This window comes from Saccopteryx leptura, chromosome 11 (genome assembly GCF_036850995.1).
Source record: "Saccopteryx leptura isolate mSacLep1 chromosome 11, mSacLep1_pri_phased_curated, whole genome shotgun sequence".
NCBI lineage: Eukaryota > Metazoa > Chordata > Mammalia > Chiroptera > Emballonuridae > Saccopteryx > Saccopteryx leptura.
In genome coordinates this window covers 78,916,803-78,934,883 of record NC_089513.1, presented here as the reverse complement: position 1 = coordinate 78,934,883, position 18,081 = coordinate 78,916,803, and the positions used below count along the sequence as shown (strand labels likewise).

The 18,081-nt window shown below is 61.3% G+C and overlaps 1 protein-coding gene and 1 long non-coding RNA gene across 2 annotated transcripts in view; one reads left to right on the top strand and one right to left on the bottom strand.

Moving 5' to 3' along the window:
- Window positions 1-18,081, bottom strand: part of ALG14 (ALG14 UDP-N-acetylglucosaminyltransferase subunit) — a 49,515-nt gene that overhangs the window by 15,165 nt on the left and 16,269 nt on the right. The gene's annotated exons all lie outside the window — the stretch shown is intronic.
- LOC136383377 (uncharacterized) lies at window positions 9,505-16,154 on the top strand. Its single transcript, XR_010747407.1, has 3 exons — window positions 9,505-10,399; window positions 14,031-14,154; window positions 15,574-16,154. It is a non-coding gene; the product is annotated as an uncharacterized lncRNA (long non-coding RNA).

The window sequence follows — 18,081 nt, the reverse complement described above, 5'->3', positions numbered from 1 at the left end:
TGCCAAGCCCCGGGGACGCTAACGGAGGGCAAGGGTCCGGCCTCCCCGGAGGTCTGCTCTCAGTGGTGGCCATGTCTCGGGGACAAATAGGATCGTTCCTGGTTGTCGTGGAGACTGAGGTGCTCTCTGGGCTCAGTGGACAGGTGCCGGGGACACAGACAGCCTGCTCTATTTGGGCTATCTAATGCAACAAAGTACTGCCCAGCGTCCCACCGGACATCCACGTGGCCGATAATCCGTTTATAATTACATGAGCTTAAACCTAATTTGGTCACACAAAAAGACCAAATATTTTGCCATGTTTTATGTACACACTGTTTTTCCCCAGTCAGAGCTACCAGGGAAATGGAGGGAAGGCTGTGCTTTGTTTGGTTTGGACCTTGACGAAGAGATGTGCAGCTTTTAAGAGAATGACGAGTTGGGGGAGATGAAAACCTCTGGACCTGCAAGGGGGGGGCAGTTGGACACCAACGCAGACGGACTGAATGCCACAGAACCGAACACGTAAAAGGGGCTGAACGGCAAATCTTACGTTATATCTATTTTAAAAATCAGTAATTTAAAAATTGAAAAATGTAGGGAAAAGACACTGACATCACAGGCCTAGTCTCTGAGCTGTCTGTCAGTCTGACCACCAGGATGACATCCCATTTCAAATCTGTCGCCTCAACTGTGTCTCCTGGGGTGCTCACACCTGGAGGTATTGTCAGCCTCGTCACCTGATCACAGATTGCTTTCTTTTTCTCATAGCCTGGACAGTGTATGGCATTTTTCGGATTTTTGTGCTGCAGAGGCAGTTGATCTGAACTAGGGGCTTCAGTTCCGAATAGGGAAGGGCGTGTTACAAAATGTTTGTTATAAAAAGGATACCGTAGGTTGAAAGGGTAGGTTGCGAATCACTGGGAGACAGACGTCCACGTGTCAATGAACCTGAGACAGCACGGGGATCATGGAAGTGCCCCAGAGGGGTCAGGTGTGAAGTGAGAACGGGAGGAGAGGCAGGGCCGTGGGTGGGGAGGGCAGGGGGAAGGGTGTGAGCACTGGTGACACTCTCTGTGAGGAGAGCCCCCGTGGGAGGAGAGGCAGGACCGTGGGTGGGGAGGGCAGGGGGAAGGGTGTGAGCCCTGGTGACACTCTCTGTGAGGAGAGCCCCCGTGGGAGGAGAGGCAGGGGGAGGGGTGTGAGCCCTGGTGACACTCTCTGTGAGGAGAGCCCCCGTGGGAGGAGAGGCAGGGCCGTGGGTGGGGAGGGCAGGGGGAAGGGTGTGAGCCCTGGTGACACTCTCTGTGAGGAGAGCCCCCGTGTGGGGCTGGTCTCCACCTCCACTGTGCCCACGTCTCCTGGGACAGCTCTGACTTCCGCCAGGTCCTGTCCATGGTCTTTGTGGACGTCCCCACGGGGGCCTTGTCCTGGGAGGCTCCCCAGAGCAGAGCCTGCGGACGTCTCTCCCAGAACAGGAGAGCTGAGGCCTCCATCAGATGTTCCAGTTAATCTTCTCTTCTTTCGGCTAAATCTCCGTACTTCCTCCAACTGCTCCTCGCACAACGCGGTTTCCTAGTCCCTCACCATCCTAACGGTCCTTTAAAAGTGCGGCGCTCAGAACTGCATACAGTTTCCAGAACTGAGCCGGATGACTGCATTTCCTAACACCCCCACGGGGGAGATGGGGTCGCTCCACACGGAGGAACCGGGGTGGCGGGGGTCTGTCTCCACCATCACTGGGGTGCCAGTACTGAACAGTTTTCTTACTTTGTTTAACGAAGTGAAAGCTGAATTTTTAATACTTGCAACTGGAGTTCTGACCTCAGAGAGATTTCCCCCCTAGTCCGACTTTGCTTTGAGGATTAGATGAAGATGTGGTCTGGCTAACAGACACGAACGACGATTTCTACTCGCTGGGCGGCTGTTTACTGCCATCCTACAGGGCTTCTTGTCTGAAGACAGTTCTTCCCCTGACTGCTGGACGGCCCACGCCCCCAGCCAGGCTGACCTAGGCTGCCAGCCACAGGGCCAGGCCTGTCGACTGGACCGGTGCTGCTGCCTCCAGCGTGGGTCCCGGCTGCGTGCGGGAAGCCGGGACGCCTCTGCTTGTCCTGGGAGGCTCCCGACCCGCCCTACGCGCCCACGTCCTCGTCCCACGGTGGTCCGAGACAGAGACCCTCCAGCAGCTGGACTGGCCCTTGCCTTTAAACAGGGATGAAATTCCGAAACACGACACAACGTCTACAACTCTTGAAGACGTTATGCTACAGGAAACAAGCCAGACAAAAGAGGAAAAACGCCGTGTAATTCCAGTTACACCCGGTACAGAGAACAGGGAAAGCCGCAGAGCAGTCTAGCTCTGTTGACAAACCACGACGCGCCGCAGTCACGTGGGATTTATCCCCGGTGTGCCAGGCTGGCCCCTCCACACATCAGCTACTGTTATCCATCACATCAGGATGCTGAGCAGGACCTCACGGTCACACAGATAGACGGAGAAAAGCCCTGGGTGAAATCCAACACCCATTCTTGACAGAACCTCTCCAGCTGGGAGGAGAGGGGAGCTTCCTCCGCTGGATGAATACCTGGAGACCATCTCCAAACCCCCTACGGCTAACGTCCCCGCAGTGGCCGGGTGGGAGCTCTCCTCTGAGATCGGCGACAAGGCAGAGAGGTCTCCTCTCATCGCCCCTCTTCAGTGTTTGGCCAACCACTGACACAAACAACCCCCCAAATCTGACGGCTACGTACACAGGAGAAAGCAAACAATTACTTCAGAGTTTCAAGCGAATTCACGGGTCCAACGGCCACTAGACTCCCACTTGGATGTTTCACCATTTTCAGGTCCCCGGGGAGATAAAATGCTTCAGCATATATATTTCTAGCTGTGAGTTATTTTCATTTGGATAGAATTGCCTTTAAATCATTTTTTTCCTTCAAAAAATACAAAAAACAAAAAAAAAAGAGCATCTCTCCAGCCATTCCTAACTTCCAGATTCTCTAACTGAATTACGCAATTCCATTCTGAAGCAACGGCTTCGTTTACTTTGCCCAAGTTTTATCATTTTGTGCTTGGAATCATTCTCCGAAATCCAAATTGGCAGATTCCTGAGCGAGTTCTAACTGCTCCCGAGACGCTGGGGGCTGGGCTTTCCGCAGTGTCCACTGTTTGGCTGGACAGCAGGCTTCCTCCCGGAGCGCCTGAGCTGCTCTTGATTGAGAGCCGACCGAAAGGCCTGTTTGTTCCGGGCTCTGCGAAGTCCATTCGCTGCCCCTGCCTTCTAGACCGGCCCTGTCGGACACCAGAGCCTCAGGCCACTCCTCGCTGTGCGGCTGGCCCCTGCGGCTGGGAACCGTGGGGACAGAGGACGATGGCGGCTCGCTGACTGTGCTCCCCTCCAAAGGAGGGCCTGGGATTTCCAACACCTCCGAGCATTCACAGCGGTGCTTCTGTCCTGCGCCCGAGGCGGGTCAGCGCAGCTCCCATCTGTCCGCGTGGCCCTGCCCCCTGGCCCGCACTGGGGGCCCAGCTCCCGTCTGTCCACGTGGCCCTGCTCCCTGGCCCGCACTGGGGGCCCAGCTCCCGTCTGTCCCCGTGGCCCTGCTCCCTGGCCTGCACTGGGGGCCCAGCTCCCGTCTGTCCGCGTGGCCCTGCTCCCTGGCCTGCACTGGGGGCCCAGCTCCCGTCTGTCCCCGTGGCCCTGCTCCCTGGCCTGCACTGGGGGCCCAGCTCCCGTCTGTCCCCGTGGCCCTGCTCCCTGGCCCGCACTGGGGGCCCAGCTCCCGTCTGTCCGCGTGGCCCTGCTCCCTGGCCTGCACTGCGGGTCCTGCCCGGCTCCTGTCTGTCCGCGTGGCCCTGCTCCCTGGCCTGCACTGCGGGTCCTGCCCGGCTCCTGTCTGTCCGCGTGGCCCTGCTCCCTGGCCCGCACTGGGGGCCCAGCTCCCGTCTGTCCGCGTGGCCCTGCTCCCTGGCCCGCACTGGGGGCCCAGCTCCCGTCTGTCCGCGTGGCCCTGCTCCCTGGCCCGCACTGGGGGCCCAGCTCCCGTCTGTCCGCGTGGCCCTGCTCCCTGGCCTGCACTGGGGGCCCAGCTCCCGTCTGTCCGCGTGGCCCTGCTCCCTGGCCTGCACTGGGGGCCCAGCTCCCGTCTGTCCGCGTGGCCCTGCTCCCTGGCCCGCACTGGGGGCCCAGCTCCCGTCTGTCCGCGTGGCCCTGCTCCCTGGCCTGCACTGCAGGTCCTGCCCGGCTCGTGTCTGTCCGTGTGACCCTGCTCCCTGGCCCGCACTGGGGGCCCAGCTCCCGTCTGTCCGCGTGGCCCTGCCCCCTGGCCCGCCCTGGGGGCCCAGCTCCCGTCTGTCCGCGTGGCCCTGCCCCCTGGCCCGCCCTGGGGGCCCAGCTCCCGTCTGTCCGCGTGGCCCTGCCCCCTGGCCCGCCCTGGGGGCCCAGCTCCCGTCTGTCCGCGTGGCCCTGCTCCCTGGCCCGCACTGGGGGCCCTGCCCGGCTCCCGTCTGTCCGCGTGGCCCTGCTCCCTGGCCCGCACTGGGGGCCCAGCTCCCGTCTGTCCGCGTGGCCCTGCTCCCTGGCCTGCACTGCGGGTCCTGCCCGGCTCCTGTCTGTCCGCGTGGCCCTGCTCCCTGGCCCGCACTGGGGGCCCAGCTCCCGTCTGTCCGCGTGGCCCTGCTCCCTGGCCCGCACTGCGGGCCCTGCCCGGCTCCTGTCTGTCCGCGGGCCCTGCTCTCTGGCCTGCACTGGGGGCCCTGCCCGGCTCCTGGCGCTGTGAGCCCCCGCATCCCCCCCCAGGCTCAGCCAGGTCTCGTCCACAGCAGCTGTTCAATGCAACGTAGCAACACATCTGTGCGTGATCTATTTACATACAAATAATTTTCTTTGTCGATAGTAAGTTCAGGAAATAATAACAAGCCCAGGAATAAATAACTTCAAAGGCGAGAGATTCAGAGGATAACCTGTAAGGTCTTGCTGACGTCTAGGTTGTATAATCCCAGGAAGAGGCATCAGAAAGCAATTCCACGTTGATGGTTGCTGGTCCTCTTACAAAATGAAATAATTCAGTGTTTTCCTTGTGAATGAAGCGGCATTTCGGTGGGGCCCGGAGCCCCGAGATGCGGCTGTTTCGGGGTCCCTCTCAGTCTGAAGAGAGCTGGGGACAGCTGTGCACGTGCGTGGCTCTCTGAGGACCGAGCCCACGTGCCCACAGTCCTTGTAGCCAGGAGGACAGGGCGCGCCGGCTCGTGGGAGGGCGGCCACGGTGACAGCAGATGCAGGAGGCAGGTCCCCCCAGGGCTCCAGGAGGGCGGAGGGGAGAAGGTGGGCAGCACTTGGGGAGCCGGACCAGGGGCTCTAACGTTTGTCACGGCAGGACCCCTCCTCACACCCCAGTCACTGAGCAAAGGCCTCTCTGAGCACCTGACACTGCGTGCTGAGCAGTGTGGGTGACAATCACGGAGCCGGACACTGAGCAGTGCGCCCTCACAGTGCTCACGTGTCCCCTGGAGGGGAGAACACGGAAGGAGGGTGACCACGGGGCGGGCCAGCCAGCAAGGTCAAGGGGAGTTCACAGGAGGGAGAGTTCTGGATGGCGCAGTCCTGCAGACAAGGCTCCCAGAGGCTTCCGGAAATGAGAAGATGGGTCCTGTGACTGAGACTCAGCCCAGGACACGGGGGAGGGGCAGGCTCAGCAGGACGTCCCTGGACGGTGGCCCCGCTGGACGGAGCTGAGACTCGGGCCCAGGACACGGGGGAGGGGCAGGCTCAGCAGGACGTCCCTGGACGGTGGCCCCGCTGGACGGAGCTGAGACTCGGGCCCAGGACACGGGGGAGGGGCAGGCTCAGCAGGATGTCCCTGGACAGTGGCCCTGCTGGACTGGACGGAGCTGAGACTCGGGCCCAGGACACGGGGGAGGGGCAGGCTCAGCAGGACGTCCCTGGACGGTGGCCCCGCTGGACGGGGCTGAGACTCGGGACGTCCCTGGACGGTGGCCCCGCTGGACAGGGTGAGACTCGGGCCCAGGACACGGGGGAGGGGCAGGCCCCGCTGGACGGAGCTGAGACTCGGGCCCAGGACACGGGGGAATGCTTTCCGAAGGACTGGAGTCCGGGACAAAACCACAACGAGAGGGCCAAGGGAGGGGTCAGTGATCACGTGACAGGGGTCACGTGACCCTGGTTGTTTCCACGCCCAAGGGGCTCAGCACAGCACGAGACTGGACAGGAACACTTGGACACACATCCTCCGGGCTGGCACAGGGCGGACATGCCTCGGCCTTGGTTTAAAACTTCTCTACTCCTGGTGAGCGCGTCACTTCCATCTCTTGACGGGAGGCAGGGAGGCCCCAGGAGCCCATCACGGAGTCTCCTGGTGTGGACACGGGTTTCGTTCTTACGACCAGGAAGTGGGGATCTCGGTCCCCGCTCTGCAGGGGAGGGGGAGGGTGTGGAGCTGAAACTGCTCAGGGCAGCGCGCCCCAAAGTTAGGATGGCACACCTAGACTCTGACCGGCGTGCTGCCCAAGCCCGCTCCCTGCCTGCCATGTGGACAGGGCACCCGGTCACCCGTGGGAGGACAGAGCCGGACGGTGCCTGCCACGTGGACAGGGCACCCGGTCACCCGTGGGAGGACAGAGCCGGACGGTGCCTGCCACGTGGACAGGGCACCCGGTCACCCGTGGGAGGACAGAGCCGGACGGTGCCTGCCACGTGGACAGGGCGCCCGGTCACCCGTGGGAGGACAGAGCCGGACGGTGCCTGCCACGTGGACAGGGCACCCGGTCACCCGTGAGAGGACAGAGCCGGACGGTGCCTGCCACGTGGACAGGGCACCCGGTCACCCGTGAGAGGACAGAGCCGGACGGTGCCTGCCACGTGGACAGGGCACCCGGTCACCCGTGAGAGGACAGAGCCGGACGGTGCCTGCCACGTGGACAGGGCACCCGGTCACCCGTGGGAGGACAGAGCCGGACGGTGCCTGCCACGTGGACAGGGCACCCGGTCACCCGTGGGAGGACAGAGCCGGACGGTGCCTGCCACGTGGACAGGGCGCCCGGTCACCCGTGAGAGGACAGAGCCGGACGGTGCCTGCCATGTGGACAGGGCACCCGGTCACCCGTGGGAGGACAGAGCCGGACGGTGCCTGCCACGTGGACAGGGCACCCGGTCACCCGTGGGAGGACAGAGCCGGACGGTGCCTGCCACGTGGACAGGGCACCCGGTCACCCGTGAGAGGACAGAGCCGGACGGTGCCTGCCACGTGGACAGGGCGCCCGGTCACCCGTGGGAGGACAGAGCCGGACGGTGCCTGCCACGTGGACAGGGCACCCGGTCACCCGTGGGAGGACAGAGCCGGTCACCCGTGGGAGGACAGAGCCGGACGGTGCCTGCCACGTGGACAGGGCACCCGGTCACCCGTGAGAGGACAGAGCCGGACGGTGCCTGCCACGTGGACAGGGCACCCGGTCACCCGTGGGAGGACAGAGCCGGACGGTGCCTGCCACGTGGACAGGGCACCCGGTCACCCGTGAGAGGACAGAGCCGGACGATGTCGCACTGCAGAGTGGCCCGGCACGGAGCTGGGGCTGAGTGAGGAGAGCTGGGTCCTCGTCCATCCTGGGTGTGAGTTCTCAGACCCTGGACCAGACACCCCCTCTCGGCCCTGTTGTCTAACCCTCCCAGACAGGACGTGGAAGTGTCTTATCGCTCAGCTCCTCTCCAGGGGTCCTCACCAGGCAGGACCGCTATGACTGCTGTCTTCAGAAGGGGAAGGGCGGTGTGAGGACATACATGATCTTTGTATCTGGAAACCCACCCAGACAGAAACCCCCAAGAAATGTGCCGTCTGCTCCAAAGCGGTGGCGGCTGCAGGCCCTTCAAGAGAAGCACCGGTCAGGGAGACCGGCGACTGTGCCCAGCAAGCCCTCTGTCCCCCCTCCACGGCCTGTATTCAGTCCTCCAGGACGTGGATGAGGCCCGGTGCCCTGCACTGCCCACTGCGGTCCTGGGAGAAGGTGAGGGTCGGACACAGCACGGCCGCTCAGGGACCTTCACGGATGAAACAGCCAGAGGTAGGAGGTGGCCCAGGGCGTGTCCCCGGACCGTGCAGCCACTGCTCAGCGCTGGCTCTTATCTGCCCCGGTCCACTGCCCTTCCAATTTGTCAGAAGGAGCCAGAAATATGGGTCTTAGTAAAATACCTGAAGTATGGAGTCCAAACACTGACCCCCCCCCCCATGTGGCTCAGACAGGACATGTCTGCACCCACACGGCCCAGGGCCACTGCCCGCCACAGAGTCAGCTGACAGGAAGGGACGGCAGAGGCCCGGTGAGCGCTGGTCTCAGCAGTAGGAACAGCCTGTTGACAGGGACAGAGAAGGACACCCAGGAAGCCCTCACCCCACTCGGGCCGAACCAGGTCCCTCGGCAGTCCGTGGGCGCTCACGCGTAATTGCCGGACACTTACGGGGTTTGCTCCCTGCAGCCCACAGCCAGAGAGCCCTTACAGCAAAGGTGACTGCCTGGCTCGGGACAGGAGGTGAGGACACAGTTCCATTTCCCGGCAGAGCGCAGGGAAAGGAGCCCTGGCAGAGGCTGACCAGGCAGCTGGACCGGAGCAGGGGTCGGGGGCACACCCTGGGTCCCCGTGAAGAAAGGTGGGCGAGGAAGGTGTCAGCAGGGGATGAGAACGGGGCCTTCCACCCAGGTCCTGATGGAGGGGGAGGGGCGTGAGCGGGGAGGAGGAGGAGGGGAGGACAAGGCGTGACAAACCAGCAGAGGCACCGAGCGTGCCCAGGGCAGGGCCAGGCTTCCCCACTGAGCGCGGCGGGCCAAGCGGAACCCCGGCGGGGCTGAGGGCTAGGTCCCCTGGCAACTTAGAGAGGCTTTCGGGGGCATGACCACGTCTAGGACACTGAGATGCAGGGACTCCCAGGAGCAGTCCTTCAGGCGGGAGGGAGCAGGGCTACGGGATGACCGGCAGAGGGAGTGGCCGGCTCAAAACCAGGTGCCCTCCCGCCTCCACCGACTCAGGCTCCTCATCACCCCCAGGAGACAGGGAGGAGAAGCCAAGCTCAGAGGGAATCAGTGACAGCGTGGGAGTCACACAGCTGGTCAGTGACAGAGCTGGGAGGGCGTGGCCTCTTCCCCCCTGTGCCAGGCTGAGGTGCCATGGGTGCGAAGCGGAGGCAACAATACGAGGAGAATTTTAAGCAAGAATGTCAGACAAGGAGGGTGAGTTCTTGGTGGCATCTCTGTAGCATCTGTGACCAGAAGGCTGGAAGGCTGCTGGACACCAGCCTCACCCAGTTCCCACAGGGGGAGGGACGTCGCACCCCCACTCACGCCCGGCCCCCACCCGCCGCCCGACTCTGCACAGCGTGGCTCCTGGCCCGGGCGGAGCGGCACAGGAAGGCCGGCCTGTGGACGACGACGACGCAGCAACTGCCCGGGCCCCTGAGCCCCGGGCCCGGCCTCCACGGCCTCCACGGCCTCCACGGCCGCCACGGCCTCCACGGCCTCCACGGCCACCACAGCCGCGCCCGTCCACAAAACACCGCGCTGTGTGAGCAAGCCTCTGGGAAAACAGCACCTGTGCTTGGAGGGTGTGGACACAACCGGCCTGAGCCGGGGACACCTGGCTTCAGAGAAAGGTGACTGTTTAGCCCATAAGAGCAACCCTGTTTCCACAAACTGTTGACTGTAAACGTTTTTCAAAAATGAAAATGCTTTGTCAAAGAGTCATACGAACGGCTTCAACACACGTGAACCAGGAAGAGCAGGAATGCAGAACGGCCTCTCACTCCCTCGCACGCGAATGTGCTGCCCTTTGCACGCCCCACCACTGACCCCCACCCCCTGGACAGCGTTGGACTTCTGGACTTCCAGTCACAGCACGCTCTCTCTGTAACGGGCAGTCCTTTCTGCAGGGGGCTTCCTGCTGTTTTCAGGGTGTGCAACCAGGGTCCAAGCTCTGACAGTGTCTCCAGGGGAAACCTTCTGACTCCTCTAAACAACGACGCTGAAACGTCTTATCCTGGAAGCCACAGGAAGTTGGAGGTCTGTCAGGTGTTCACTGGTTACGTAGTAACCCTATGCTGATCGCCGTTTCCGGGCCCTGGTTGCCGGTTTTGCCAGGCACCGCTCCTGTGTCTCAGAGCCCACGGGGGCCGGCCCTGCTGGCGCGCAGGGGGCAGGTGCATGTGGGAGGCTGTCCAGACACAAGAGGAGTCTCACACCCCAGCGCTCCCCAGAGAGGGGTCCCGTCTCTCTGCAGCTGGTGTAGCTTCATTTGCATCTAATACCAGAAAGAGAAGCCCACGGCCCGCTGACAAAAACAAGAGTCATGCCAGGAGCCAGGAGAGGCAGAAATTACCACGCAGCAAACTCCCAAAGAGGAAACCCTCGCCTAGAAAGGTACATTTAACCCAATGACTCACCGGCAGGAAAATGAGAAATTTAAGAGACACACTGTCAAGAAGATGGTATTTTGTAACAGCCCAGAGGCTGTTTGAAAACACAATGCTGTAATCTTTTCTTTTTTAAAAAAAAAAAAAGTAAGAAAGAACGCTGAGTGGTTCCGTGACAGCCAGGCATTCAAGTAAAGCCACTGCAGGGGGTCGTGTTCTGGAAGCCCGTTCAGGGGAGAATGGACCAAATGTCACTGCGCTGAGCTCTTGAAAGTGTTCATGTTACATAAATTTCACCTCAAGAAAAAATAAAGCAGGTCGTTCTGCTTAAGGTGAATAAGAAACTTCTGTCGTTTCCTCTTGATTGCTTTGACAGAGACAATATTTAACACTTCAGACACGTGTTGTCAAAAACATGCCTAGATGAATTCCAGGGATTAATTTGGAGGGTGCAAAAGTTAACTGAGAGCAGTCAGTTATGCAATGTGTTTTTCCTATTCTATTTTCCACTTCAAAGCTCTGGGCGGCCACCACGGAGCTTTAATAGCTTTAATAGCATCTGGAGGCCTCCTTCCCGCCCCCCACCTGACCTCCCTCCCTGGGGATTTCCTGAACTCCTCCAGGCCCCCAGTGCTGTCCGGTGCCGGGGCTGCGGGAGGAGTCCTCAGGGGTCACAGGCGGCACCCAGCTGCCCAGCCCCCACACTGCTGCCCACCTACGGACCCCCACACTCAACGGGCTGCTGCCCCGCCCTGTGCCCTCGCATCTGGTTTGGTCTGTGCTCCCTTCTTCTCTTTTTGCCCTCAGACCGGAGGCAGACTTGAAAAATGCGAACAAATGTCATTTGATTGATTTTCGGGGGCTACAAAAATAGAGCTGTACCGAGTCACAGAGGCCGAAAGCCTCAGGAACGGGGGCTGGTCCTGGGGTGAGGAGCACTGTGCCTCTGAACTCCGGACCACTTCAAAGACTCCCCTCTCTCCCCACTCTGCTCTGCTGAGCCCCAGCTCGCCCACAAGGCCGGGTCTCCACGGTCACTGTTCACCACCGCTGACCACACAGCAGTCCTTCCCTTGAAAGCAGCCTTGTCTGCCGGGGCCGCCCTCGCCCTGCGCTGTGCTCACAGGGAGTGCCGGAGGGCACCGCCACCCTTGGCGGAACACGCAGGCTCTGCCCTGGAAGGGAGAGGCCCCTGGACGGGCGGCAGCAGTGGCAGCTCAGGGATGATGCCAAGGAAGGGAGGGGCAGAGGGAGGGGCAGGGGGAGGGGGAAGGGAGAGGGAGAGCAGAGAGGGGCAGGGGGAGGGCAGAGGGAGGGGCAGGGGGAAGGGGGAGGGGCAGAGAGAGGGGAGGGGAGAGGGAGAGCAGAGGGGCAGGGGAGGGGAGAGGGAGAGGGAGGGCAGAGGGGGGAAGGGAGAGGGAGGGCAGAGGGGGCAGGGGAGGGGAGGGGGAGAGGGAGGGCAGAGGGGGGGAAGGGAGAGGGAGGGCAGAGGGGGGGAAGGGAGAGGGAGGGCAGGGGAGGGGAGGGGGAGAGGGAGGGCAGAGGGGGCAGGGGAGGGGAGGGGGAGAGGGAGGGCAGAGGGGGCAGGGGAGGGGAGGGGGAGAGGGAGGGCAGAGGGGGGGAAGGGAGAGGGAGGGCAGAGGGGGGAAGGGAGAGGGAGGGCAGAGGGGGCAGGGGAGGGGAGGGGGAGAGGGAGGGCAGAGGGGGCAGGGGAGGGGAGGGGGAGAGGGAGGGCAGAGGGGGCAGGGGAGGGGAGAGGGAGAGGGAGGGCAGAGGGGGGAAGGGAGAGGGAGAGCAGAGGGGGCAGGGGAGGGGGAGGGGAGGGGGAGAGCAGAGGGGGCAGGGGAGGGGGAGGGGAGGGGGAGAGCAGAGGGGGGGCAGGGGGAGGGGGAGGGGCAGAGAGAGGGCAGAAGGAGGGGGAAGGGAAGGGCAAGGGAGGAGGGCAGGGGGAGGGTAGGCAGTGCCCCCTGGCTTCTTTAGGAGGAAACCTATAACCCCTGCCAAGTGGAAAAGGTTCAACTTGGAAAGTAGAGAAAAACCACTTTCAAGCTTTGGCGAGTCCCCCAGACGGAGAAAACCTGTAATAACTCAAAGCAGTCCCCAGCTGATAATGATAAAATACCACTTAACTCTGACACAGAGTTTGTCCTGAGGGCGCTCGCCATGGGAATCAGTTGCCGCACGTTGTCACCACCTTGTGTGTCAGGGCGCCGCCGGCCACTGTGCAACCCAGCTAGGAAAGCGGCCTGTCAGCCCATGAAGCTAAAGCCAGAGCCGGGAAAGGCCTTCCGCGGCACCACGCCCCCCCCCCCCCCCCCCCGTCGCCGCTGGGCGCCCCCGGACGCTCTGGGGGCCGTTCCACACGGCCCTGGCCCTCCTGGGGACCTGTGCTCGGGGAAGCCACGCAGGCCTGACCTCCGAGTCCTCCAGGGCTGGTCAGCAGAGGACGGGAACCGCACACGGTTAACAGATGGCTCCCAAGTATGACTTCATCAACCCTGGAAAACATGACCAGCCGACCAGCCGACGGCTGTGGTCTAATTGTTCCTTATTGGACTTGGCTCGAGAAGCCGACTCCCGCTAATGCCGCTTACAGATCGTCATCTTGGGTCGGCGGCCTTTTCTTCTGTCTAGCTACGTTTCCTTGGAACACGTCAGAAAGGTTTCTGATCACCAAAAAATATCATTCCATTTGAAGGTCGTTTTACAGAGAAAATCAAAGCAATGGCAGTGAAGGGGAGAACAGAGTTCCTTAAAGGTTCCTGGCTCAACGACAAGAAGTTAACGGACTCTTCTTGTTAATGTTTCAAACACGTGTCAGCCAACAGGCCAATAAAAACGGGATCTACTGCGTTAACAGTGGTCACTGCCGCCACTCAGTTTGTGGCTCACTATAGAAAATGCCTAATTAAAAAAAAAATCACAGTCTCCCACTTACAGACAATAACCCACTATCTACGTCGTCAGCGGACTGCTGCCGTGAACCTAGACATTTATTTCATAGCTCAAACTGGGGCTGACCGACGGGGAAAATGACCGAGGAAGAGAATGGCCTCCTTTCACACGCGGGACGGCGTCCAGGTTACGAGCGCAGGGAGACTCGTCTCGGAGAATTAAACCAGCTTTGGCTCCCGGGCTAGGCGGAGGAGTGCTAGAGCGCAATGGTCTGTTTCTCCCCAATCTGTTGTACGAGTAGAATCTGAAATGTCCTTTTTACCCGACTGGGAACTAAGTCAGCTTTCGTTTCCGTGTGCAGAGCCCTTCGCTTGAGAGTTTCATTCCACAGGGGCCCAGCTGGCACGAAGGAGCGAGGCCAGGCGTTGGCACCGCGGACTCGGAAGCCCATCCCGCGCCCTGAGGGGAGTGCCCGCCCATGCAGGGAGTGGGCGTCCCTGTTCCCGCAATGACTCACACCCTCCAGTGATCACTCATTCATTTTCAAGTCGGCCCACGCATGTGGGAAAGGGCGCCTTTCCCAGAAGGACCGTGGGAAACACGAAAGCAGCGGCCCTTCCCCCCTGAACCCCCAGACTGACCCTCTAGCATGCGCAGCCCCGTGTGGGAGCGCAATGATCGATCAGCAACCTTACAGAGTACACTCCCCTTCTCTTCCTTGAAATGAGCCTTTTTCTCGGCAGGATTATGGATACTTTCAAGAGAGTGTGAGCTCAGCCTACACACTCACTCAAAGACTAACCCAAGGACGCGGACTTGGAGGCGAAACTAAAGAAGACAACTGAGTTCTGAGATGCAACACAGTGAGTGAGCTACAGGGAGAGTTTAAAATCCAGATCCCTGTGGGGTTGGCGTGCACATCGTCCTGGGGGAGAAAGAGCAAAGACGGGACACGAGGGGCCCCGATCCAGGTCACAACAGGGACACGGCCGTGGAAGGGCTGGCCACGCGCCCCGTGTCTCCCCCGCTATCTGGAGACTACTAGAGAGAGGTCAGCCAAGACGCAGAAGTCAGCACAGCCTCAGCCACCAGAAGCTAATGGATGAGTACATACCACACGCACAGCAGCAGGCACTCTCGTCAGGTGCCCCGGGGACATTCCTGGGGGGGGGGCCGTGTCCTGGATCACAAAACAAACCTCACCACGCCCTTCCCTGGGACCAGCCGTCAGGCCTCACAGGAGAGAGGGCCGTGACTTGTCTGTGGTGCTGATGCTGGTGGCCCCACCCTCGGGCCTGTCCTTGAGCAGCGCCAGTGCTCAGAACAATGTTGTGCGCGGGAGGGATTTCCATTCAAAAGCATTAAAGTGCACTATGACCCAGACTCACTCCAGAACAAGGACAGGGACAGAGTGAGACCCAGAGGAACGAACGGAGCCACAGACCTGCGAGTGCGCTATGACCCAGACTCACTCTAGAACAACAAGGACAGGGACAGAGTGAGACCCAGAGGCACTGAACAGAGCCACAGACCTGCGAGTGCGCTATGACCCAGACTCACTCTAGAACAACAAGGACAGGGACAGAGTGAGACCCAGAGGAACGAACGGAGCCACAGACCTGCGAGTGCGCTATGACCCAGACTCACTGTAGAACAACAAGGACAGGGACAGAGTGAGACCCGAGGGACTGAACGGAGCCACAGACCTGCGAGTGCGCTATGACCCAGACTCACTCCAGAACAAGGACAGGGACAGAGTGAGACCCAGAGGCACTGAACGGAGCCACAGACCTGCGAGTGCGCTATGACCCAGACTCACTCTAGAACAAGGACAGGGACAGAGTGAGACCCAGAGGCACTGAACGGAGCCACAGACCTGTGAGCTCGGAGACACACAGTTAAGTGAAGCCAAGTGGTCCCTGGCCGGTCAGACACTCTGTCCAGTGAGAGCTGAGGCCACTATCCTGGCAGAAAGAGGTTTCCTTTCTGGGTGTCAAGGACATAAGAAAGAAGCAGTGCTTTGTGGCAGAGGTCACAGGGAAGCCAGGCGGATACGGGACCTTTGCGTGTGGTGGTTGGGCTCCTGGTGTGGTAGGAAGGCCCTCAGCCGTGACCGTCATTCTCAGTAAGAGGGGCTTCCCTGCCTGGGACCCCCCTCTGGGAAGCCGGCCGTGTCAGGGCAGCTGGGCAGCTCGTGCTCAGGTTTGAAACCATTTTTTAAACAAACTCAGTTGAAGATGGAAATAAGTATTTCATATTCTCCCTTTCCTCCCGTTAGCCTTACAGAACCCCTTTCCACGTTTGCACGGTGGTTTAACAGCGCTCGTAAAACTTTAGGCTACGTTAGAAGGAAGTGAGAGGCCATCCGTTCCAATCCTTCTGTTTGAAGGCAAAGAAAGAGTGCAGAAGGAACCGTCCAAAACATGATGAAGGCCAGTGAGGGCCCCTGGGTCGCTCTTCCCACTCCGAGGGGGTCAGAGACCCAGGCCAGGCCATCCCCAGGGACCTACGTGTCCCCCACAGGCGGCAGCCACCATGTCACTGCGCCCTCTGAGCCCGAACAACTACTGAGGGTGGCTGTCCCCGCGCTCAGTGGAGCTGAGGCCTGTGACCGTGGCCACGCCTCCAGGGAGTTATGAAACGTGAACCCCAAATTTCCAGCTTACAACGTGGAGACTCTTGTCCTCTCTTTCATTTTGTCCCTTGGGTTTTAGAAACAAATTAAACCTTTCGGGGCAATAACGATCCTTTTGGGCAGCGATTTTCAACCAGCGTGTCACGAGAATGTTTACAACACGCGGTACCTGTTTACCCAGGGGCACCGGCCTCTCTTCCCTTAGACTGTCAAATAAAAAATAAAAACATGACACAACACAACATCCGTCTGGTGTGAATGAATCAAACTTACACCTACATTTTCGTCAGATTGGCAAAAAATACACATTTTTGGTAAGCCGCAGAATTTCAGCAATTATTAGTCCAAATGTGCCCGAAATGAAGGTTGGCAATCGCTGCCCTGAGTTCCACACACTAGAGACGCCCGTGGGAGTTAGAGGGGAGAGAAACTTATTTTGTGACAACTTACAAGTAGATAGGAGTGAATCCCCCCCCTTCACAGAAGCTGGAAGGGGGCCCCCTGGGGGACGGGAAGGGACCAGAGAACACTTTCTGGGGTGGGGGGAGCGTTCCAGACCCTCACGGGGACGTGATCGAGTGTCACACTTAAGGTTTGTGCATTTCATTGCAGAGAAATAGTATTTCTAAATCAATCTAAACTCCTTGTGTAGGAAAACGCAGATTTTAAAGCTGTCCTGCAAGGGAGGGACAGGGGCCGCCAGCAGGAGCCGGGCGGGGAGAGCTCTCAGCGTCCCTGCCGCTCGGGGCACCCTGGGCACGAGAGGAGCCCCCAGCAGGAGCCGGGCAGGGAGAGCTCTCAGCACCCCTGCCGCTCGGGGCACCCTGGGCACGAGAGGAGCCCCCAGCAGGAGCCGGGCGGGGAGAGCTCTCAGCACCCCTGCCGCTCGGGGCACCCTGGGCACGAGAGGAGCCCCCAGCAGGAGCCGGGCGGGGAGAGCTCTCAGCACCCCTGCCGCTCGGGGCACCCTGGGCACGAGAGGAGCCGCCCCCAGCAGGAGCCGGGTGGGGAGAGCTCTCAGCGCCTGCCACTCACTCGGGGCTCCCTGGGCACGAGAGGAGCCGCCCCCAGCAGGAGCCGGGCGGGGAGAGCTCTCAGCACCCCTGCCGCTCGGGGCACCCTGGGCACGAGAGGAGCCTCCAGCAGGAGCCGGGCGGGGAGAGCTCTCAGTGTCCCTGCCGCTCACTCGGGGTACCCTGAGCACGAGAGGAGCCGCCCCCAGCAGGAGCCGGGCGGGGAGAGCTCTCAGCGCCTGCCACTCACTCGGGGCTCCCTGGGCACGAGAGGAGCCTCCAGCAGGAGCCGGGCGGGGAGAGCTCTCAGCACCCCTGCCGTTCACTCGGGGCACCCTGGGCACGAGAGGAGCCGCCCCCAGCAGGAGCTGGGCGGGGAGAGCTCTCAGCGCCTGCCACTCACTCGGGGCACCCTGGGCACGAGAGGAGCCCCCAGCAGGAGCCGGGCGGGGAGAGCTCTCAGCGCCTGCCACTCACTCGGGGCTCCCTGGGCACGAGAGGAGCCGCCCCCAGCAGGAGCCGGGCGGGGAGAGCTCTCAGCACCTGCCGCTCGGGGCACCCTGGGCACGAGAGGAGCCCCCAGCAGGAGCCGGGCGGGGAGAGCTCTCAGCCCCTGCCGCTCGGGGCACCCTGGGCACGAGAGGAGCGTCCTCCGGGCCAGAACGCACGTCCTCGGGACAAGGAGAGGGCTTCCTTTCGGGCAGCACGGACGAGTGGATTCTGCCCTAAGCGGGAAGAGTGTGAGTAGGCATTGTGTGCTCTCCTGGGCACAGGTCCCTGGCTCTGCCCTGCCCTGCGTGGAGTTCCAGGTCACCAGCACTGCCTCCCAGAGACCACAGAGTGCTTCTGACCCGCACCGATGGGGACGGGGACAGCGAGGCTCACACAGCACTCCCTAAGCCGTCCTGGGTCTGTCTCCTGTACTGCTTTCCTGCCTGACCTTCCGCCCACTGCAGACCATGGCTGGTGACCGTCTCGACAACAAGATGGTTGGAAAGGCAGGGACACGGGCTCTCCCGTCGCCGCGAGCACAGGACGCAGGCTTGGGAAAACAGGCGGCAGCGCAGGTTGGCTGGATACCGCTGTCGGTGCTACGGGACACGGGAGGACAGGGCGCGGAGTGCACGCATGTCTGGAGACACCGCT